The sequence below is a fragment of the Corvus brachyrhynchos genome, unplaced genomic scaffold (genome assembly GCF_000691975.1).
Source record: "Corvus brachyrhynchos isolate BGI_N302 unplaced genomic scaffold, ASM69197v1 scaffold10, whole genome shotgun sequence".
Classification (NCBI taxonomy): domain Eukaryota; kingdom Metazoa; phylum Chordata; class Aves; order Passeriformes; family Corvidae; genus Corvus; species Corvus brachyrhynchos.
Genome location: NW_008236180.1, coordinates 644,672 through 668,998, shown reverse-complemented (window position 1 = coordinate 668,998; position 24,327 = coordinate 644,672).

Below are 24,327 nucleotides of genomic sequence, written 5' to 3'. Positions count from 1 at the left end.
GATTCCTCTTCTTTACTGCTCCTTTATATTCTAACTGCCCCAGCTGGAAACCTTCTAGGCCTTTTTAAAACAGGATTAAAAACACAGTTTTCTACATTAGCACAGCTCAAAAGGATAACCTCAGCTCTTTTCTCTGCCAGCCAGCTTTTTAATCCTGAATCACATGTCACTTCAAATTATGAATATGATTTTCATGTTCCCCTCGGGCCTAAATTTCACCCAAGTAAATCCTCTCATTCAGCAGCCAGAGAAACGTGTCAAAAGCAGTGATCTTCAAGCACTGAGAGTGCTCTGGGAGAGATCAAATTGTCCCAGACTGAACTCTCCCAGTGCCAGGCATCTTTTCCCCTCCTGCTTATTGTTGTTCACACCCTGCATCCCTCCTTCCTTTTCCCCGGTCTGAAAGCCTGGGATGGCAAGAGAGAAAAAATAAGTCCCCTCTTAATTCTAAACAGTTCTGGGATTGATCCTCCCTGCACTTGTGGGGGCAGAGGAGAACAAAGGCGTGCACATGAGCTGGTTTTGGGGAATGAGGAATTAAACCACCCGCTAAAGCCTTGAGTTCTTTCATCTCCTGGCAGGGCTCTGCCGATAAGATCAGCTGTCAGACGGGAACTGGCCCTGATTTCCAGCCAGCCAGGTCGGTTTCACACTCCATTTGATGAAGGAAGCCCTTCCTCACCCAGAATTCTATGTGCTGCCCAGATCCACCTCTCCCAAGTGTCCTGAGAACACGAAGGGGCTTAGAACACCCTCGCCAGAGGAAATGTGTGTTTCCAGCCCTGGTCTGCAAATAAACAGATCAGAATGGTGTCTTGTGAAAATGACTTAAAACCTGAGGATCAAGCCCTGAATCAGAACTCTGGATATCTGAACACTGGGTTCTGGAGGGGTTTGACATTAAGTCAGAGGTCTCCTCAAGAAGGGGAGATCTTCCTGGATCAGAGGGGAGAGCCTTGTCTCTTCAGTTTCTTCAGAAGACTAGAGACCTCAAAGGACTGTGTTGATCTTTCCTTTCCTGCTCTGCCCCAATATCATTTCTTCCTCTCTGAAAATAACTATTTAATTGCTTTTGTTATGTTTATATATTCCTTTCCCAAGATGACTGTGGCCATTGCCTTTACTCATTGTTTTGGTAGATGCTGCATCAAACCTCCAGGCATCTGACAAGGTTTTGCTCTCCTTTCCCTAGTGGGAGCTGTGAAATGTGTGGGTGCTGTACTAGTGAGGAGTGGGTAAGTGCAAAGCTCATGCTCATTCAGTCATTTCAGAGCAAGGAACAGAGACATTTGAGTTAGGTTCCAAAGGAACTCTGGAGTTAGAAATGAGCACTTTGTTGAGATCTTCACAGCACCAATCCAGACACCCAAATTCAGGTTTCTTCTGCACAGTGGAAACAGAATTCTGGTTTGAGTTCACCTTTTCTGAACACACTTTTCCATGGGTCCTCTAGATTTAGTCAGAAAAGGTCATTTGGTATGTTTTTGGATCTGCATTTTTGTAGGAATTCTTCCTCACAGGGGAAAGAGGGTCAAGACATCATGGAAGATGGAGAGTATCCAAAACCTGTGCGAGTCTCCACAGCCGCACTGTGTGGCTGCAATGGTACAGCCACTTCCCACTTGAAAATCCATCAGACAAATGTTTTCTTCCAGCAGAAGAGCAAACACAAGTGTGGAAAGGGACTTAGAGGGCATGTTTTTCGCTCCCTTACCTTCCCACGGTGAAGAAGCCACAGGAGTTATTAGAGAAACCTCACCTTTCAAAACATTCCCATGGCCATGAACATGCTACTGAACAAATCTGTATCCTGGGAGGATTTCTCACTCACTGGAAGAACAACTCTGATCCAAATGTTGCCTGTTGCTTTTTCAAGTTTCAGCAGCAAACATAGTGGTTTGCCAAGAGAGGTAGGCAGGAAACAGTTTTTCCTATCCACAAGCACTTCTCAGTCCAGAGTTTTCCCATCCTAATACTGGGTGAAAAGTAGGAATTTGAAATTTAAAAGTATCCAGAACATATCAGTGAAATAATTAGTCTGAACTTCCTTTATATATATATATACTTATATATATATATTTGCGTGTAGATTTAAAATATTTTTATTTTCAGAATGTTTACTTACTAAATATAAATCACAATAAAATTGAGAGTAAAACATTCCTTTTTAATTCACTTCCTCCTCCAAAGTAAAACATTTAGATGTGACTTCCATCAACTGTCATTTTTCAATTTAAAATAATTGCCAGAAAACCTCAGCCAGTATTCAAGGCCATGTTAATGACTGCCTGGCTGCAGCCTAGAGGTGGCAATAGTTCTGTGACTGCTGAGCTGCATGTACAGAGTTTGTAATCCCTTAAGTAGTGCTTTGAGGCTTCCAGTAGCTAATATATGTCCACTACCATAGCAAGGAATAAAATGAATATTTTATTTATCCCTTGATGTTTATCATTACAAAACTTACAGAACTGAATTTCCACAGTGGTGATTTTCTTTCCTCTTTCACCGTTGGATGATAAATTTGTTTATCTTTGCTCTTGGCACCAAACTTTGTGAACATTTCTAAAAGAAACAATGAAAATTCACGCAGGGTTTGCTAAATCAATACTCCCAGTGTCTCATTGCCTGTTGCCAGTGCGCCTTGTGTAACCATTCACTGCTCTGCCTGAGTGGGGATTCAAGTCCATTCTGCACTGGTGGAAAAGACTAAACCAACTGCAGAGTGATGGAGAATCAAAGCTCTGTCTCCTCCCTTAGGTGTCAACCTGAGCATCAGCTCTAAGGAATACATAGCTGAGGATGAGCCTTCATCCCAAGCTGGGGAAAAGCAGAAAGGATCAGAGGGAACCAGATAAAGTGGCAGGTGGAGCCTCTCCACACAACAGGGAAAAGTGACAATATTTCTGTGCAGTGGCTTCCTTCAACACAGAGCACAGAGACAGACTGGACAAGATGTGATTGCAGATGGTTTGTGTGAGAGGATGTAGACTCCAACTTGACAGTCGCTTTACAAACGAAAGCCTGGCTGTGTGATCTGCCTCCAGCCCTGCTTGCTGCCGCAGGATAGTTTTTGGTGAATAAAAACACCGAGATTTTCAAGGCCTGATTTATGATTATTCTCTGCTAAAACTTTAAAAATACAGAAATTATTACAGCTATTTGTATCTGATCTTGGCATTGCTGGTCTCCATTGCAGTAAGTAGGACTATCTTTTCTTAAAATGCTGGATCAAATCCATATTCTATTTATTAAGTCTGAGGACTGCTGTTCTGTATTTTACAGCCTGTTTACAAACTGTGCAGGGGGATCAAATTGCACAGTCTGAAAAAGTGCAGAGGTGTCCTCACCATCCTTCTTTTTTTTCTGGTCCAAAAGTAGTAGCTCCCACAGGTGTCTGCTTTTTGGACGTAAACAGCAAGGCAGAGCACAAGAGCAAAAATTAAAATCTCCAGTGGGCCAAAATATCCACTGGCTCCGAAAGGCACATGATGGATCTGTGAGAGGGTTGAGGATGCCCCTGTTCTGCCCCCATGTGCTTTTACAGTTCTGCATTCATTTGTTCTCCTTGCAATTTACATTCAGGGAGGAGGAAAGAAGAGTCTGGTCCTAGGAGCGGGAAGCAATTCATGAAGAAGTGAAGGAGGCAGCAGGTATCCATTAGTGTTTCCATACATTTCCCTTCTAACTCAGCCCTGCCTGTCCCCATAGGAAAGCTTTGTGCTTGTACTTTACACATGGCTTGCACCAGACAATTTCCATCCACATCCTAGAACAGCTCTGATGCTGTGCTTTGTCCTTCACCCAAAACATCCCTGACATTGTGAGCACTGGTTTCCCAAGCAGCAACAAAATACTTGTCTGAATTAGAAAGGATGGGTCTCCGGACAAAAAACTTTGAGAAATCAGTTTCCAGTTTGTCAGTGATTCTTTATTTTATGGGCCTCAAAATCTTTCTGAGGAAGCAAACCCAAGCCTCTAAGAGGTGAGGGGGGTGACCCTGGATGCTGGCAGTGTGTGATAAATAGATGGCCTGGCAGGCTGTGGCAGCCCACTGGAAGGCAAATCCAAACCAGTCAAGGGGGATGAGCACACATGAGGGTTTATGGTACTTTTCCACCTTTCTCCTGCTGAGGGACCACAGCTGAACAGTGAAGCATCTGTTGTGCCCTGCTGCTGACAACATTTTATCCTGTGACTCACGCAGTGGCCCTGGTGCACACCCTTTCACACACGGGGTGTACCACAGGTTTCCAGGCCACATCCTCCTCCAAAGAATGAGACAGAAGAGTGTGAGGTGCACAGAAAACATTCCTCCTTACATGGGTTGAGTTTACCAGGAGGGGTGAGCAGAGTCCCTTTGCTGTGGTGCACCACATGGTGCAGCCACACCCTGTCCCACCATTCCAGTCAGAGCTGTGTCCACTCAGGCTTTCCCCTCTCACGGGCATCAGGTTGTCGGGAATTCAACCTTTAGTAGAGAGCAAAGGAAAGCATAAAGAAAATCCAACTACTCTTACAGTCTTTTGGTACTAAAATCAATTTACTGAGCAGCATGAGCACCTTTCTGGATACAGAACAGCTCTGACAGCTGTGCTGCTCTGCACCACTCCCATCCTGCAAGACACTTCCTATCAAACCCTTGCCACCTGCCAGGTGCCACTAGGGAAGGGAGTAGGTGCTGGGAGACTTAAGTTTTGCTCTATACATCTCACCAAGGCCTCAGTTATAAGTGTTATGGGCTCCCAGCACAGTGGATGAAAGGAGACTGGCTCCCACCAGGATAATTCAAGGGGCAGATTCTCTGATTCACACTCATTTCCCACCACCAGGATCCCATCTCAGCTGCTTCAGCGTCATTGTAGGGATCCCTTCTCACCTCGACTGATTCTGATTCTGTGATCTTTTAGGATGCAACTAGAAATACTTAAGTATCATTGCCTTTACCTGGCCAGAACAACCTGCTGGAGTTTGTCCAGAGTTTCGTTTCTGTCATATAAAAGCCACAGAAGCGAGTGAACTCACCAGTGTTTGATACCTGTTGTTGAATACAGAGACTGAGATTTTACAATACATCTAAAAAGAGTTTTGTCCCCAGTTCCCTTCAACAAACATGCAGAGTAAAAGGAATAACTGTCAAAGGTGTCTTTAAAAAGCCCACATTGAAAGCTGGTAAATCTGCAAGATAACTCAATTTTCTGTGGAAAACAGAAGGTAGGAAGTCAGGGTTCTTTAACATATAACTTCACTTTGGAGTCAAATTCTGCTATGAATACATAATTACACCACATATATACATAATATCTATTATTATGACGATGTATGGATGAAATTCTACTACACTGAAGCACAGAAATCTTCTCCATCCCACCACTGACTTGTGTGACAATGTCTCTTCAGGTGGACATAGTTTCTGCCCCCACTTTGGTGAGATCATGAGAATAAATCTGCACTTTGTCTCTCAAGACCATCTGGTGTCTTTTGCTGAGCTGGAACAACAAAATACTTGTGTTTGGCTATTTTAGAGAAAAAGACCAACAGCAACAGAAAGCAGAGTGGTTTTGTTGCATTATTTGTGTAATGGCTCAATGCTCAGGGTGGCAGAAGCAGCAGTATCATGAAGTTAGCCTCCATCAAACAGATGGCCAGGGAATTATGATAACTAAAAACCCGGAGCATCTTCCATTTCTAGATGCCAGTTAATAATACAGGTGGTGCTGTAGGAAAGGAAGAGACTTTTTTAGAGCTTTGGGGCTCAAGTAGTCCACAGGGTCCTATTCCCAGTTCGACTACAGTCCCTTCCTCCCTGTGGCCACACAGACAGCTGGTGTTATTACCAGCTTGTAAAAGAGCTGTGTTCAGAGATAGCTTCCCAACACTGCATGTGGAACCATATGTGGTAATATAGCATTACTTTAAAAATAAGAAAATTGAAGATCGGCAAGTTGGGGTTTTTCAACATCCCTTCCCTGTTCCTGTGGTTATCAGTTCTTGTAGCTGTCCTTATCTTCTGAAGATATTTAATTAGATGTAATGGGTGCATTTATTTAAAGGCCTTGACTGCTCTGCTTTTTAGACAGCCTTATGTCTGAAATATGGAAACACTAATGGATACCTGCTTATGTGGAAACCATCTCATATCCAGCATATTAAAAATAAAAGTAAAAATAAAAATAAAAATTGTTTTTCCCTCTCTGTGGTGTGTATTCTGGCCTTACTGCTATTGTGTCAACATGGAGATTTTCCATCACAATATGGGTGATATTAAATAAAAATGGAAAAAGAAACCGGGGAAAAAAAGTGGTTAAAGGGAACAGCAGCACAGCACTTTGTTACACCAGCAAACCTTCTCCTCTGGAGAGAGTAGGTTTGAGTATTTTCTTACTCAGGGGAACCTGAACCTGGAATTTGGTTCATTCTCTTCAGTGGCTATGGCAGTATAGACATAATCTCAACTTCAGTACCTCTGGCCCGAAGATCATATCAGATTCATCTCAAATGTCCCACACTAGCAATCCAGATGCTGAATCTTTAAGGCACAGGGTGCTGGCCCTCAGCAGTGGCATTTCTGAGCGTAATGGACTGTGGAACCAGCTGGGCCTCCTCTTCTTTTTCTCTGGGCAGACAGAAGAGGTGAATCACAACATGCAGTGCAGAGAGAAAGCGGGGACAAGAAAAAAAATAAAATAAAATAGTTATTTTATTAAGAAGCCTCCTTTGCTGTGGACAGGATGCATGCAACAGGAAGGATGTGGACACTGAATAACTCATCTCAGGATTTCTCTGTCATTAAGGAAATGGAGGTATTGAAGCGTGGGTTTCCTTTGCAGGCCATTCTAGTGAAAAGCAATTCAGCAACAAGGGAAAATGTTACTACTTTGCTGCTGCTTAAGGAGAAAACTTTCCCTCTCTTCCTTTCCTTGCCCTGCACCTGCTCTTCAGGCTCAAAATCAGCAGGGATATTAACAGTTACTTGCTTCATGATGTGCTCCCTTCTCTCAGCTGCAGAAACACTCTGTGTATCCACTTTAGACGTGCTTGGGCAAGAGCTTAACACGGCTATTGAACATGGGAGGGGAGAGTGCAGCAAATCCAGGCACCAAATCCGACCTTCCCAGAAGCTTCTAGGTTTCCAGGAATGTGCCTGGGGCTGGATTTTGCCACCCCAATAGCAATGGTCCCCAAGCCAGGCTGGTGCCAGGATGTCCCTGTCGTACGAGGGGCTGAGATGGGAACAGGGAGCAGGGAAAAGCTGAATTTGCTGCTCCTGTTGGCCTTGGGAAAACCTGTGATAACCAAGGGTAATGCAACAGATGTATCACCACTGGGAGCAGCCAGCTCTGACAAACTATCGGAATGAAAGCCAACAGGTTTTTGCTGCACTGGAAAGTCTCTCTAATTTTTGAAGTGAGTTTTCATGAGAACAGCTCTCTTGAAGTCATGAGAATAAACAGCCTTAGTGCCACTTTAAAGTTTAAAATAAAGTTTTATAAGAAATAGATTGTAAACTTCTGCAGATGGGAACTATCTATATTTATGTGTTTATACATCTCTTTGTCCAGCACTGTCCCAGACCAAGACTCCTAGATAGTACTGGAATACAAATGATGTCAGACAGGGATATGCAAGGATTTTTGACACTTTTATTTAATTTTTCATTTGCAAATTGTAGAATGGAGGAGAACACCCACAAAAAGCAAGGCAGAATCTCTTTCAGACAGAATACATGTAGGCTAAAAAGTGCTCAACAAATTCTTTAGTGACCTAAGTTTCATTACACATCACCAGGAAAGACCTAACTTTAGGTTTGACCTCCACAGTGTTGTATAAATAGAGAAGGAAACCTGAGAAGCATTAAGATGCAGCCTTCCTCAGGAAAAAAAAAAAGCAGTCCCTTCATTAATGACTCCAATTATAGCTATTCATTGTATCCTCTTTTCCTTAACAAAGTCTGACATTGTCAACCAGTCCTCTTACATGTTCATTGTGTGCCCATTATCAAAATATCATTTTCAGCTTCACTGAACACATGTAGGAAACGTAGTACTGTAAAAAGGAAGAGGAGGAGAGAAGATAGCACAAGGAAATAAAAGAGAAAAATAATAAGCTTAGGCTGTATTTGTGTAATTACCCTCTCCAGAACAATTGTCTGAGAAAAAGATATGTTTAATTTTTGTTATGTCATAAACCTTAAACTCTCAAGTTGCCACTGATTAGTCTAGGAACTAGACAACTGAAAATGGACACAGGGTGATTGCCTTCTCCATCACTTAAATTCTAGTAAAAATGGATCTATTACGAATGGAGTGAGAGCTCTATGATCAATTTTGAATCTGTTTTTAAGGACAAATAAATTTTATACATTCAAACAGGAAATGACTTTTGGTTTATACGAAGGAAAACCTTTACAATTTCAGAAACATAAACCAAACCTGTTTACGAAATGTCCAACCAACTCACCAGTCTTTCTCTTTCCCATTCATGTTCTTTATCGCTTATAACATCATCTGACCCTTGATCTAAAGGTAATTCTGGTCCTGACTCAAGCTTCATTCAAGTCCATCACAAAACTGCCATTGACTTCAATAGCAGAAGGATCAACCTCTCAGTGCAAGATTAAAAATATTAAAAGCTTGTGAAATTAAATACAGTAATCACTCCACAGGCAAATATTAAAAGGACCTTCCCTGACCACAGCATGCGGAGTCATTACCTCCAAGAAGTTCTTTGTTTGGAAACTACTAATGCTCCCAATTAATGGAGGGGCTTTTCCAATTTGGGCTGTGGAGACATTGACAATTTGCCCAAGAACCAGCAGCAAGAACTCATCTGCAGGCAGAGAGGCTCGATCATTAACACACATCCATCCTGCACTACCAGTGTAAGCTGAAAGGACCCAAGTGTGGATCATCCAAGGTAGAAGCCCCTCCAGTGGTCTAGTTGGTCAAGGCAATGGGAGCCCAGCATCCGGCTCCCCCCAGTCAGTGACAGGAGTGAACTGGCTCAGCCTGTGTCCTAAGTTAAATTTCTTTTAATTTAATAATTGCAATTTCAGTTGCATTCTCAAGGGAATAAATGCTTCTGTGGCTTTCTGAAGTTTATCTTTCAGTGACTTGATTTCAGGAGACAGGGAGTTTTGGAAAAGGCTGAAAAGTGAAAACTCTTTTATCCACCTGAAACTGGCCTGAATTGGAATTGCTCTTAATACAATTTAGGCCTCCAATGTCCTCCAGCATTGGTCACTGTCCCCTTTCATTGCAGCTGTCATCATATGCACGTTTGTCATGCTAAGTATGAATATTTGGGTTAGAATATGTAGTATTTTAAATGTCAGTGGGGCATTTGGCATATTGGATTTCTATCCATTCATCTATCCTGGGAGTCCTTTCTTGTTTCAATTTTTTACAAGATATTGAAAACTTGGAACAGTTAGCACAAAATTAGTGAGAATTATCACCAAGGGCTCTACCTGAGAGACACAGTTTTGCTGTTCTTGTCTTGGTCAGTGACTGCCTTAGCAGCTTTCATCAGGGCCAGCAAGCATATTTGCAAGGCCACACTATTGCATAATTACGAGACCATCCCTGGAGGATGGAGCTCTGCCAGCTGGCAGCATCCAGGCAGGAAGGATACATCCACACTGATAACATGGAGGGCTCTAACAGCTCTGTGACTTCGCTTCTCTTTGTCATTAACATTCACACTCCTACGGCAGCAGGGCTGACTCAGTGTTTGAAAGGCAGGCAATGAGCAGGTACAGCCCTGGGATATGGGCTGTCTTTGGGATTGGTTGTACCTTGCAGTTTGGTCTGAATGGGGTGACATCCATCTGCATTTCCTCAGGGACAGAGCAGGGCATAGACTAGAACTGGCAGGATCATGGCCCATCCTTATCTGTCCCCTCCCCTGGCATCATTTCCCTGCAGCTCTGACTTTCCCTCTCCTTTGGTTTGCTCATCCCAGCAGGTCTGAGCTGGGTACCACTCCCACAGCCTACACTTCTCCTTGGAGCTGCAGGTTCAGCAACAGCTGGGGAGTTGAATCTTTGATGCATTCACATCTGTACATATATCTATATAACTGTGTATCTGCATACGTATCCATGGAGATGGATGGATGGATGGATAGATAGAGAGATAGATAGATAGATAGATAGATAGATAGATAGATAGATAGATAGATTCCCCTTTTCTCTCTCAAGAAAAACCCCAAAAAGCCAAAACTTTTCCTTGCCATTTGAAGTCACTTTTTAATTAGGGTATTTTGGAGGGCATCCTCCAGTCTTGGAGCTGCACGTGGCACATGACTGAACTTGGCTCTGTCCTTTCAGCCAGCTCTGCCATCTGGGAGCCTCCTGCCCCATCTTCCTGGGAATGCTATGAGTGGCTGCTGCTGAACAGGCTGCACTCACCCCTCACAGCAGCCTTCCCACAGCACAGCCAGGTGGGAAAACAGGGGTGTGTGAAGAGCTGTGGAAAAAGACCAGTCTTGCAGTAGGAAGGAGACCTGGCCAGGAGTTCCAAGCTTTCCACAGAGCCTGACCCTGCAGAAGGTGAGCTTGGCTTTCCTGCCAGGGCTGGGTTTGCCAGTTCCTCCTGTTTTCACTAATTCCCTCTGGTCTCTGGTTGAACTCTTGTGTGGCTTCACCTCCCTTTGAGTCACGGCCCTGCTGACAATGCCCTGTATGTGAGGGAGGCGAGCCGTGATGGGAAGTGCAGCGGATGTGCTGGACGCAGCACCACATCTTGTGGAAATCCAGTGGGAATGCCCACTGTGAGGTTTGCATTTCTTTCCCGTGGTGTTTACTTAGCTCACTGTTCTTGTCCTTGCCCTTCCCCTTGTGCCCAGGCTCTGTGTTTGCTGGGGTTTATTCTGACCAGTGCTGGCTCGGAGTGGCCCCTAAAGGGACACTGCCAAACTGGAGGAAGGCTGTGGTTGGAGAGATGAGTGTACACAAATTACATAGCGCTCTTCACTGTGTATAAACTGGCTTGTCAATCACCCAAACCAGCTTATTTGCACCATTTTGAATGCAAAGCAGCCCTTGAGCAGGCAGAAGTTACAACTGTATTTACCTTAAGGCCCCTTTATCCTATCAGAGCAATGAAAAGCTCTCTTACAGCTAAAACCATATTCCATCCTTCCAAACTGTGGTAGCAATTTAGGTTGTTTCCATCATCATTTAGAGGGATTATTCCTACTCCTCCTGTGGGGATCTTATTACTTTGTCCCAAACAAATGCTGCTGGAGACTGAGGGTCAGATGTAATTTATATGAAAGGTGTGGACAGACCTGTTTCTGCTGATCTTGTTGGACCAGATGTGGGTGTAGCTGCTCTCAAGGATTCTCCACCATCCATATTCCTCCATGCAGAGCCAGGAAAATGTAATGTCACCCAAATGAATGGCAAGCAAGCCATCTTTACTTAACTGGAGGACAGCTCTTCACCTCCATCTACATATTTTAAGTCAAATTTATTAAAAATGGAGATATTTCAACTGCTGGAGTTGCAAACATAAATGTTATTTAACTAAATAAAATTATTTTCTCGATTCCAGGCCTCTACACATGCAGAGGCTGTTGATGAACTTTGAACAGTCACCTTTATGAAACAGCCTCATCTGATATAAATCTACACCATCCCATTGCTCTCTCTGTTGATTTATATCAGTGGACCAGCAATTATGCCAACATCCACAACAATCTGCATCTCGATTGGTGGTGATTAAGGACAGAAAAGCAGCTGGGAGCAAGAGAGAACATAATACTCAAACTGTGACTAAAAACCTGGAGAGTAGGAGCCTGATCCACAGTGTTGGGAGTCTGCTGGGAATAAGCTGTACTTAAGATTTGACTTAGTTTGAATGGACAAAAAGTCAGGCCACAGCCTGGTCTGACAGGCTCAGATAAACTGGGTGCAGTTTTACACCCACAAACATCCATGGTGGTAATGGTAGCTGATGAGGAGACCCAAATGATCCCTAAATATTCCACATCCTGCTTTGGCAGTGCTCAATTTGTACTCCAGGACTGAGAGTTTCACTTCACAGCAGCTAGTGTTGGGATTAGTTGGGTTTTTTTCAGAGAGTCATATTCTGGTAAATCCCAAATTGGTGCTAAATAGCAGTTTTTCCAAAACTCGGTTCCCATTATCCTGAGTTCTTCCGGAAAATACATCTGTGGCACTTCTCAAAGCTACTGCCAAAGAGCTCAGCCACTCCCCAAACCAAGCGGAAATAACAAAGAATGCAGGATGTGTTTTCTTAAGAGACAGGTAAAGTTTATCTATGAGAGAAGCAATCCAGGAACAAGCCCAGGGAGACTCCACACTGAGAGGCTTGTTTTGTTTTGTTTTTTTTGCTTTACAATTTCACAGCTTTAAGTCCTTTCAGGTTATTCCCATTCTTGCTTTAAAAGGGTGAAATTCTCTGTAGTGCAGCCGCAAATATCACAGCCCTCTTGTCAACGTCCAAGCAGCTCAGAGCTGCAATTTATTTATAGCTAGCCTGAAGTGAACCAGTTAGTAAGAGCTAGTTTCCTATCACACCTCATTCCACCTTCTGCCTTTGAAGCCCACTTGACACAGCCCCTCTATTCCTGAGGGACTTCAGGGGATTAAGGCAGCCCCCTGACAATCCAGTGACTGTTCCAGCGCTGTTGCCTTTTCTGTTTATCAACTAAAATGAGAGAGAGTGGACTAAAAATAAAATAAAAAGAAGCCAAAGGAGAGGGCAGAAGAGTGAGAAACAGAAGAACAGCGGAAAAAAGGAAAGCAAGATTTTTAATACAAAAACAACCCCCTGTTGTATTTCTAATACTAGTAAGCTTCATGTATGAGCCTTGTACCCTTAATGTAGCAGAGAAATAGTTTCCCTAAAGCTCTCCCACTGTATGTCAGACAAGTTGCATTTATTCCAAGAATTCTCTTTTCTTAGGGAGACCCAGATGTAAAAACCCAATAGAGCATTCAGTTGCCCGTGTCTGAGGAACCCAAAGGATTATAACTCTTATTTAGAGCAGCTGATAACGGATTTTGATCTGTACTTCTTTACTTTACTAAAATCCTCTGGCTGCTGGCACCATGCCTAAGGCATCGTCTACCTGCAAAATCTGCAGCTTTATCTTAGTGATAACAAAGCTGAGATAACACTGTGAAGTGTTACAATAACACAAGGATGAGTGGGATCTACCTGAACTTGTTATTACACTCTGGTTTTGGGAAGGCTTCGGGAGGCTGCTGGAGGCTGATCTGGAGCTACTCATCAACATTCTGTCCTGGAGGAATCCTAAATGCTGGGATAACCACAGTATGGAAAAGACAGTGCTTTTGTGAAGAAGGTATATAAGGTGTCTTCTGAACAACTTTCTTTTGGAAAGGAAGGATACTCTGGTAAGAGTTTTGTCGAGCACACAGTTTAATGACAATCCCAACAGCAGCTGAGGAACCCAAGGCAACAGTTAAATATGCAGAAATGGTGGGTGGAGAGACCCCACACCACCAGGCTCAAGAATTAGCAACCTCCCTCTACCCTTCAAACCAACATCTGGAATACATGTGAGCAGAGCATGCAAAGGAGGGCTGATAAAACCTGCTTGAGGCAGCTCAAAAGTTTAGGGACCCCATGTGGCTTTTCTATGGAAAAATGCTGTGGAGGATTAGATATCTACCACTGCAGCCATAAACCTTTCCCTCTCACACTCTCCTATGCAGTACATGTTTAGAGTAGTGTCTGCAGGATTTTCTTGCCCTCATCACTCTTCAGCCATATGCAGACAAAGAAGAAAAGGAAGATAATCCACCCATCAGGCCTTTGGGACAAGTGGGACTCCAGCCTGTAGTGAGTGCTGAGCAGTGGATGGGACATCAGGGCAGGTAACACAGGGCACAATCAACTCCAGATATCTTCGCACCATGAGAGAAATTCCTGGTCCTGGGCAAGCACAACGACCCTTGATTGCTACAGGTGCTAAGCAGTAATAAAGTCCAGAGAAGGGCTCACACTTCTCCAACTAGATAGGACCTACTACCTTCTGCTGTGTAGCTGGCTCCCACTAGTCTGAATTTCCTTTCACAGCATCAGAATTCCCGCTGCTCTCCACTGCTACATCCCTGTTCTGGGTTTTGCCAGTACCTGTGTGACACTGCCTCAAAGTTCTCATGAGGGTAAAGAGCTGAGGCATCAGTTCTGAGGGACATCCTGTGCAGGCAGCAGGTGCCATGGAAGGACTGTGATTTTGAATGGTTTGGGATGTTTGTATTACTAGTTTTGCGTTGCCTCACTTGCGGGAAACCCTGTGATCAGTTTTCCTCCTTGGTGGCTGTGGGGTCAGGAGAGAAGGAGGGGGTCTTTGTGAACTGTAGGCATCAAAACCACAGCCCACAAAATAACCTCCTCAGGTCAGAGAGGGTGGGTAGGTTTATACTGGGACTTGTTTCCTCTTTTAGTTTTACTGGCTTCCTTCAGCAATCATTAGGGCTTAACTAAGCTTTTCTGGCTTCCCCTTGTGCTTCTAAAGTTCTTTTGTTCCCGGGGGAAGTGGAGCTGCAAGGATCCCAAGCTTTCCATTCAAATCATTTTATATACCTGAAATTGTTGGTCTGGGCTTCAAGTTCAACTCCTCCCTGCCCATTTGCTCCATGCAATGAGGGGAAAAGGACAGAAGGCAAAGCTGGTATCTTCTGAAGCTGAAATCTCTTTCTATTAGCTGATTCTTTTTCTTCAGGTCAAAATAGACTCACAGTATTATGGTGTCAGCACTCACTTGTCACCCATCCCACCCCAGCTCCAAGAGAGAGAACAAGAAGCACCTGTTATGAAAACACTGAGCAAAGGAGAAGCCCAAAAACCCTCTAAGGGATTTAGTGTAATAGCTTTTAGATGAAGGACTATCCTGCACCTGGAAATAAATAAGTGAATAAATAAATAGACAGATAAATAAATAAATAGTAAAGAACATTTCCCCATATGCACGCTCCTAACTCCAGAGGCACATAGCAGGGTCTGAGCTGCTGGCAAGGGATCTGCTGCACAGCACTGACATCACCCACCCTGTGACTACCCTTCAGGTACAACACTTTTCCTCCTAAGCCCCTCAGTCACCACACACAGCCCCAGCTGGGATCTCCTCACAACTGCCTGGGGTTCCTCTTCACTGGCTACTGTAGAAAAATCACTCTTGCTGCAAATCCAGCTCACTTTTCTTCTAAATTAGGTTGAGCATTACTTACACAGCTCCCTGCAGTGAAGAAAGCACTGACAGTGACAGCCTCTGATGCTCTGCAATGTTCAAGGCTTCAGGAGTTGCTACCAAGCATCACTATCAGACATGAATAATCCTGCTCTAAGCTCTGTCACGACAGAACAAGCCTTTCCTGGGTGCGTGCAAGCAGCACAGATGTCTGGCATCAAAATCTGCTTCAGAGCATCCACTGAATGCATTAAACAGAAAGTGAACTGCATTCAGCTGGATCTCAGTCCATCCTCCCAGACTGAGGTTTCAAGGAAAGGCCTCAAGTGACTATGCAAGCTGTAATAGAGGGGAATGAGAGAGTTGTTCTCTGCCAGCAGATTGGCTGGATTTGGAGCATCTCTGATGCAAACAGAGTTAGGGTACTGATAGCAGTGTGCTCCACATCTTCAACCTCTCTAAAAACATCAGGTCTTCCCAGCTCACTCATTTTGGCCTTTGTGTCAAACTAAGTGCAGGGACAGTCATGCAGACAACTGTTTGCAGAAGCAAGGAATCCCTCTCCTCTGGTCCCACTTTCCTGGGGTTGGAAAATACTGGCTGGCTGCACCACAGGCTTCTGCAGTGACTGTGGTCAGGTGGTAGGACCACCATGGCTCCACTTCTCCTGCAAAAAAAGCATGCAGCTGTTCTTCCTCTCTACCACCCAGTCTGTGGGATCAAGCTCAGAGAACCTTGCTATTCCCAGTCCTGTAATGGAAAGGTGAGCAGGAGGATGCTGGAGAGGTGTGTGCCCCCACCTATGCACAGAGTGACTGCCCCTGCCTCTGTGTTTTCACTTCTCTGCCACAGCCACCTCTGCCAAAGACTGGTAAACCATGTCTGGGAGCTCTGGTATCAGTTTCTGATCCCAAACAGACACAAAACCCCACAAAACTTTAGGAAAGCTGAACTCCAATTCTGAAGTGCCTGGCACAGAGAGATTTGAGGCACAGGTGTGCAAATGGTTTTAGGGTCTGTTATCAGTGAAGATGAGCTCATTTCTGATCAGAAATAAGCAGAACCCCGGCTAGAAGCTTGAAGGCAGTTTCAGCAATGCTGCTTTGCTAAATACAGATCCAAAAGCAGTTCCTGTGGCTCCACTGACATACAGTGACTTGCTAAGTCAGAGTAACTCAGTTTTTACTGTGTGCTCATACTCTTTTTGTGTCCAGCAACCCACACATGAGCACAGGATCCACATTCCTTGACTGCATATGGAATGACGTACTGTCCTAAACTGTTCCTCAGGGCCACCCTGAGCAGGCCTTGGCAGAGCACATGAAAAGTTCATTTTCACCTGCTTCATCTTAGCAGGTTGCATCTCTTGGTGTAAAAGACACAGAATGGGGATAAATCCTCAGCAAATCAGCCTAACTACTTCCATAAAATGTCTGGAGAAGTAGCTACTATACATAAGAGTAAATCATTGGGAGGTTTTTCTTCAAGAAAAGAAATGCTCACTTTTTCCCCCACCATGAGAGTGTTCATATAAACCTATAACCAGTTCAGGCTGTTTCTCCCTCTGGGAGATTTCAAGTGATTTGATTCAGCTTTCTAACGTTGTTCAAGGTAGACTTCATCTCCCCTAGCACTCATCAAAGCTGCTAATAGGTACTTCAGAACTCATAAAGAGATGACCAAATCTTGGGCATTGGGGACTCTGGCTCATTTATCTTCCACAGGCAGAATCAGATCTGATTTTTTGCACTGCCTGCTCAGATGCTAATGCAGTGCATGGCCCCTGGCTCCTCATGGAAGCTTCCCTTGCAGTAACACTCTGCTGTGAAAACACAAGAAAGGCAACACAGACTTCATATGGCTTCTACATTTAACTACAGGCAGATGGAGAACTGAGGGGGAAAAAAAGGAAAAGGAGAAAAGAGTTTTACTTAGAATTCGGTTAGTAGGAGTGGGGAAGAGGAGACATATAAACCAAAACCAACACAAAAGTTTAAAACACAAGCCTCCTAATTTGTGTAATTGGGAATAGAGAAGTTGTGAAGCCCAGATTTCATGTGCTCTCTGAAGATCTTTGGAGGTCTCAGGATCTTAGTTAACACAGAGCAAGTGGATCCATGCCATTTCAATAAAATTAGAGTATTTTATTTATATCTGATCCCACGAATTAGAGTGAACTTTTCCTCATTTTACAATGAGAATCTAATTATTATGCTGCTACTGATATAATGCAGTAATTAGATTCAGGTCCAGATATACAAGAGAAGTTGTGTTGGTGGAGTGACTTTTATGTAGTACTTGAAATACATGCATATATTACGGACAACTTCATGACTAACGAGCAAGAAGTGACACTTAACAATCCTTTTTGTCTAAATGACTGTTTTGATATAAAAAATTTCCCATTGAAGACAAAGACGTGCAAACCTACTCTGCAAGGATTATCATTAACACTCTCTTTTTTTTCCTTTTTGGAGGGAGTTTAAGCTCAGTTTCCCTTGATATGACTTTTTAGACTGCAGTTACTGTGTCTGTACTGTAACCTGGGTTTGACTGCAGTTCTAACAAATAATCATAGATAATAAGTATAACCCCCCCACCTTTTAGACTGCAATCTACAAAATATAACCTCTACCTGGAGTCTATTTATATGGCAAGCAGCCTCATTTCTTTTCAACTTGACACTCCGAAGTACAGGTATTCAGTTACTACTGAAGAGACTCTCGTTGTGGGAGTTCCAGGTTGATTTTCTTGTTTGCTGGATGCTGTGGGTGAGTAGGGATTCCCTGTTCCTCAAGGCCACAGCCTCAGCTCACTGTCTGGGACTATGGGTAACATGGGAGTAAGAACACAAAGCTCAGTCTAGCAGCTCCCTTGATGCAAGTATCACAATCCACAGGCAATGCTGCTCTCTTCTGTGCCTGAAGAGCCTTGGGATCAGATTGTGTCCTGCATGGTGCTGTGGGGTAGGGAGGAGAAGGGGTGCTTCAGCTACTCTGAGGAATCCAAAACAGCGTTTAGCTACATCAAGCCACATAATTAGAAAAACCTTTCTGCCTTCTCCTAGCATTAGAATGCTAAAAATCAGCCTCCAAAGCTGCTTCTTCAATAGAAGGTAAAGACATGCCCCTTTGGAGGACAGGTCACCCAAAGCTCAGTGCCCGTGATGGGTGGCGGGTCATCCTCTGGGGACACGTGTCTCCTTCCCCTGACGCCAGGAGCAGCCCAGCCTGTGGGCACTGGCACAGACAGCTCGCCCTCACTGAGATGGATTCCACCCTCACTGTCAGGTCGTCAGCTCGTTGTTTTTATTATGACTTGAATTGACATATTTCATTACATACGATCACCCTCTGCCCCACCGTGCATTCATCACACGTGTCAGCTCTGCTTTTCCAATCTGCTGCTTGATTAGCCTTTGTTAACAGGAGCACCCCAATGATACACATGGAGCCATGTACCTTTTGCTCGTGTGCTGGAGGACACCATTGCCAAGAGGCTCCCGAATAAAAATAGTCAGAGCCAGAGCAAGGCCCAAGGACATCAGAAAAGCCAGCTCTGTTCCCAGCTCTGCTCCTGACCCGCGGCGGGGACAAGGCCCAGCATCTTCTCACTCACCCTGGGTGCCTGAAAATTCTCTCCACTCTTTCTCTCTGGAGTTCAGCAGCTCATCAGCCGTCACCTTGTGCTGTGTGCTTGTGCCTGTTACAGGGGCTGTCATTTTGGTTCAGTCCTTTAGGGGAGAAATCACTCTCAAGTTCCTGCTGGTGACAAAAGTAATGGCACGTGGGGGCTGGAGGAATGACAAAATTAGAGAGTCATTATACCATATCCTCCAATATTGGGAAAGATTATAGATGCCACACACAGGCTCTTGCAATGGGAAGCTAAGCAAGGGCAGCCAGCAGAATCCATTTATGAAGAGTAGGTCATCCTCAGCAAATATGATTAACTCCTTGGAGTGAAGGTGACGATGAGAGCTGACAGGGCTGAAGCAGCAGACATAATTGACTTGGACTTCCACAAGGCTTTTTTTTTTCTCCACACAATACTGCATAAAAGACTTAGGGTTAATAAGTCTGGCATTGATAGTGAAATTCTCAATTGGCTACAAAAAAGAATGGCTCAGTAACCGAGGTTAGACAAGTTGGAAAGTGGTGATAAATGGATACAGATGGGGTAACGGTGAGAGGTGAGAAGTGGAGTGCCTCTGGGAGCAGAGGTGGGGGCTTGTTCATGCATCAGTGACCCACCCGAGAGGGGGATGGAAAGTGAAGTGTGCACGTTGTCAGAAGACACAGCACTGTGAGGGAAGTAGAGGGAGACCACATGTGAGGAGACAGTTAAAGACAGTCAGGATAACAGACATCCCTGCACAATGCAAACTGGAGAAATTACAAGAACAACTCAGAGTGTAAAGAGCTGGGGAAGGACAGGTGGGATTGTTTTTTCTGCAAAATGGTGATTAAGAATAGGGTGTGAGGTGATAACAGAAAAATTTTCCACAGGTAAAGGAATTACAGCCTTCAGGGGTAGAATGAAGCTGTGACTGTGAGTGCTGGACACTAGCACTGCAATCCAATAGTTCAAACGCAAATTCACTCAAAATTTTTCTCTTTTATTCTATGAACAGCTTATCTGTTAACTGGTGTGTCCATTAACTGATCAACATTTTAATCTGTCTACCTATTATGCAGGCCTTGCCAGTTCAAAAGCTGAGAACCCCAAAGTTTTAAATTATTTCATCCTTGTATTCAGCCCTTTAGCATTAAAGAAGTATTATCTCCATTTTACAAAGATCAAAAAGCATAAAGATATTAAATTTAGTTACCAGCTGTCATAATTCTATCATAAATCCTGCAATACTTTGAGATTTTCTTTTCCATTTCTGGTGGTCAAAGGAGACTCATGATAATCAAATGTTTTTATTCCATTAGTCCATATATAATTTCATAGTCCAGGCCTTTGGAGGACCTCTCTAAACAGCCAAGTGAGCACAGTTCAAGTGTGGTCTCTGCACTACTTTGTTTTACTGTGCAAACAAAAGGTTGCTTACATGAACATTTGCAGAAAGCAAGTGTCACTGAGGCAAACACGTGGCCTCTCCTAGATAAATGCTTTTTGCAATATTTGCCCAGCTGTAGTGATTTTTCAGGTTGTGGTTGGAAAAGTGACCTCTGATTTGACCTGAGGAGGCTGCAGCAAACTCCTTCTCCCAGCAGAGTAAGATGATCTGACACACACCAAAGTTACAGATTTTACAGTAAAGAGTCTCTGCCTGTGCACCGGAATGAGAGCTAAATCTGAGAGCTCTAAAAATGCAAACATCTAATCCTGGATTCGGTCAAAGCAAGACTTTCAGTAACTTAACACGGACAAAAAACCATAAAACATACTTGGCCATTGCCAAAGTGACTTGCTGAGTTATTGGCACTGGTGGAGGAAATTTCCCTGAACACCAAGATCTACTCTACTTGTCCCACCCACCCTACCAATGGGAAAAGCTCCCACTGACTCCAGCAGAGCAGAGCTGGTCTGGAGCTGAACACTTAAATTCCCCCTCAATGCTTATAACTTGCAGATAGCTGCAGATAGCACATTCAAGTTCCCTAACCCAAGAGCTTAAAGACTAACAGAAGATAAAAGCAAGAAAAGAAATATTGTCCTTATTAAAATGAGAAGCAGAATAAGTTGAGAGTGGCAGTGTTAAGGACCAGACTAGCATGCATACAGCTAAGAGCACATTTTACTGGTGCCAACCTCTTTCTAACTGCAAATAATTAACAGTATTAAAAACATCCAGCCCTAAACAAACACTGCTTAAAATGCTCCAAATCCCCAAATTCAGCAAAGCCCTCAAAGCTCATTTAGCATGCCACGCTAATGGCACACGAGCACTTGCTCTGGCAATTTCCTCAGCTGGGGTCACAGTGCCAGACTGTGATGCCTCTGTGCCACTCCTTGCTTGGAGCTGGGATTAGATTGGGTGGATAACAAAAAGAACCATACTGCTTTCCTTAATCTTGTTTTCCTTAAAAGCAGAAGCCACTTCACCTATGTCATATCTACCTTGTAATTATCCTTTGTCTGTTTTGGAGCTGTGCATTTAAGTGCTTTTTTCTGCTCTTTTGTCACAACAGTCTGCTTCTTCTGATCATTGTTATTTAAGGAGAAAGATTTAAGGATAAAGGAAAAGGATTTTTTTCCTTCTTTTGCCATGCATTTGGAGATGGAAAGTATTTCTTCCTTTTTTTTTTAATACTTCCCATCCTAAAAAGCCTCCCTGAACTCTTGTTTTATGGACACACAAAAAGCATAATTTTCTTTGTGTAACTTGACACATCCCAGCGGCAGCACAGCGCTTGATTATTTGATGAGACAGCATTGTGGATCACATGCACAATGGCCCCCGAGAAAATTACACCCTCCCAGGCTTCAGTGAGAATCTCTTTGATGACAAAAGAGTTATTATTATGAGTATTATGCAGACAGGTCAAGCTCTTAATAATTTCAGGAGTTGTTCCTTTATCATTTCTTGACTGTTTGGGCAGGACAAATGCAAAGGTAACTTCCAGTCCAAGGAGCAGAGACTGGATTTAGCAAATCGTTAAAAGCATTTGCTTAACTCTAAACATAAGGAACAACAGTTGAATTAATGGAAGCACTCATGTACTGCACACTGAGGATGTGCTTTTATCGTTTTATTAACTCCACTTAATGAAGTTTAAAAAATAGATAGAGACATATATTTGTAAGTCTGCTGAAATCATGCTCTTTCTCTTCTCTGTCAGAGCAGTAGCCTTCATTAACTCAGCTCTCTCCAGCCTGGCTAACTAGGGCAGGACTTGCAGTAACTAGTAAAGCAAGCTGAATTATTCATTATGAACTTTTTCTTATGGAGGAATGTATCTTCTTGGTTTTTCTACTCAGAGATTTTACATGAACATAATCATGATTCTTTGTTTTATGATTTTGCCTTTCTTGAGTACTTCTGCAGCAAGGAAATGGTGCAAACAAATTATGCCCACTTGGTCATGACATGCTCACAGCAGGACTCTGCTCAAGAGCTCTCCACTGAAATGTGTGAGTGGTCACCAAAGTTATATGATTCCTCTATTTATTAGAGTGGCTGAACAAAACATGGAACAAAGACAATTTTAATGCTAAGAATTCCTCTGATTTGCCCTTCAAAAGGAACTTTTTTCTTTTCAAGATTTCCCAACTTACTCAAAATGTTCTTGCTTCTCCCCAATATTTTGCCTGTTTCCACCTCTAATGGTGCAGTATTGCTTTGGTCTTAACAGCCCCTTCCTAGCAAAAACTTTCTGAGACTCACTGCCAGGCTTAATAAGGCTCCCAGTGGGAAGAAATTGAGATCAACAAGGGATATCTCTGTGCTTATTATCATGTTGAATCTAAGTGGTGTCATTCCTCAGAATTCATTAGTTTAACAACATTCCCAAAATATACTTGGCAAGTTGTAAATGTATCCTTTCGATTAAATTACTCGAAAGTTATAGATTTTCTTTTCTTTGTGTATACTTTTACTGAAAACTCACTTGACTTACAGATTGCCGTGAAAGTTTATTCTTTATTGGAATTAGCACGAGAAGCACTGGGAGTATTTTTAACAATGTGCTTTTGATTAACGGATCATATTTTGAAAGTTGTTAACAGGGGATTTTTAAGTGCAAGATTTCTTCTTGTAGAGGGTCCCGTTCTGAAGTTGCTGCCTCAGCAGTCCCTGCAGGAGAGCACAATGCAACAGAACAGAAGGGGTAACTATCCATCAGCATGTCCCAGAGCAGAGAGCTTGGACAAAGGAAGCCCAGATGGGGAGAAAAGAGGCCCAGGAACCAGCAGCCAGTTCAGCCACTTGTGGAATATGGGACTGTGAAAGACCCTCAGGTACAAACAGAACAAGAGGTACTGCTGAAAGTGGCTCTTGACCTGCAGAACACCAAATTCCCACAACCATCCTTCTCGGTCTAACATGAGTCAACAAAGCCTGATGCATGTTGCAGCCACATATTGCAGAAGAGAGGGCAGAGGCCTAACCATGGTTCTTCTGAAACAAGGAACAAGTCCCTTCAGGACTAGGGTACAGCCAACAGGGAGAAGGAGAAATTCTGCGTTCCAGGTGAGGAGGGAAATGTTACAGGCCAGGTGTTGGAGAAGCTGAAAGGCCTCAGCACTGGATGGTGCTTAGTCCTGCCTTAAACAAGAAACAGCCACAGCACAGAGTCCTTCCAGGAGCCTCCCTGGAAAGATGAGTTATGACAGAGAAGACACGGGACACATTTGTTTCCAGCTGTGTCTTGACTACAGATGTCTCTCAGGAAAGGTATTAGCCTGTCCAAGGAAATCTGTGGTGTCTGCTAAGCTCACAGCAGCTTGACACCTGCAAGGAACATCGCAAAGAAGATAACGGTGAGCGTTTGGCAACTAAGGATTTGCTTGAGCCAGCATGCCTGCTATTTGTAATTCATAGGCTTGGCAGAATGATCTGGGATTTTTCAGTGGTTTTCTCTCAACCCACAAAATAGATCTCATTTTAAACCAGGCATTTTTCTGATCTGTTTTTAGCTTTGATATTATGGTCAGAAAGGGAAATCCCCAAAGATATATATTGGTGGTTGAGGTACAACATCCTGAGTCTGAGAGATATAGAAATATCTTGAATATTCTCTCCCATCATTGTAGGCAAGTCATTTCATTCTGGTTATCTGCACAATCCTGCAAAACAGCACAGATGTTTCGTAACAGTAACGCTCAGCGAACTCGCACAATCTCTCTCCCAGTTACCTTTCTATTCAGAAGCTGAGTATTTGTTTTCCTCTCCAGTGCTCTGCCTGGGCAGCAAATTAATCCTGGCCATACAAAATGGTGCCTGATAGAGCAATATAAAATAAACAATTTGCAACAGATCCTGAGCTGTGTTCCATCAACCGCAGAAGCACAGGGGACATGGAGACAGCTTAGGTGGAGAAGGGGCTCATTTGTCATTAAGTCACTGGCTGATAACCTGCTGGTACACCTGGACCAAAGAGATTGGAAGGTCACAAGAAATGGAGAGGCTAATGGGGACAGAAAGTCAGGCATGCATGCTTATTTGCTGTCACAGTATGTGGACATACAGTA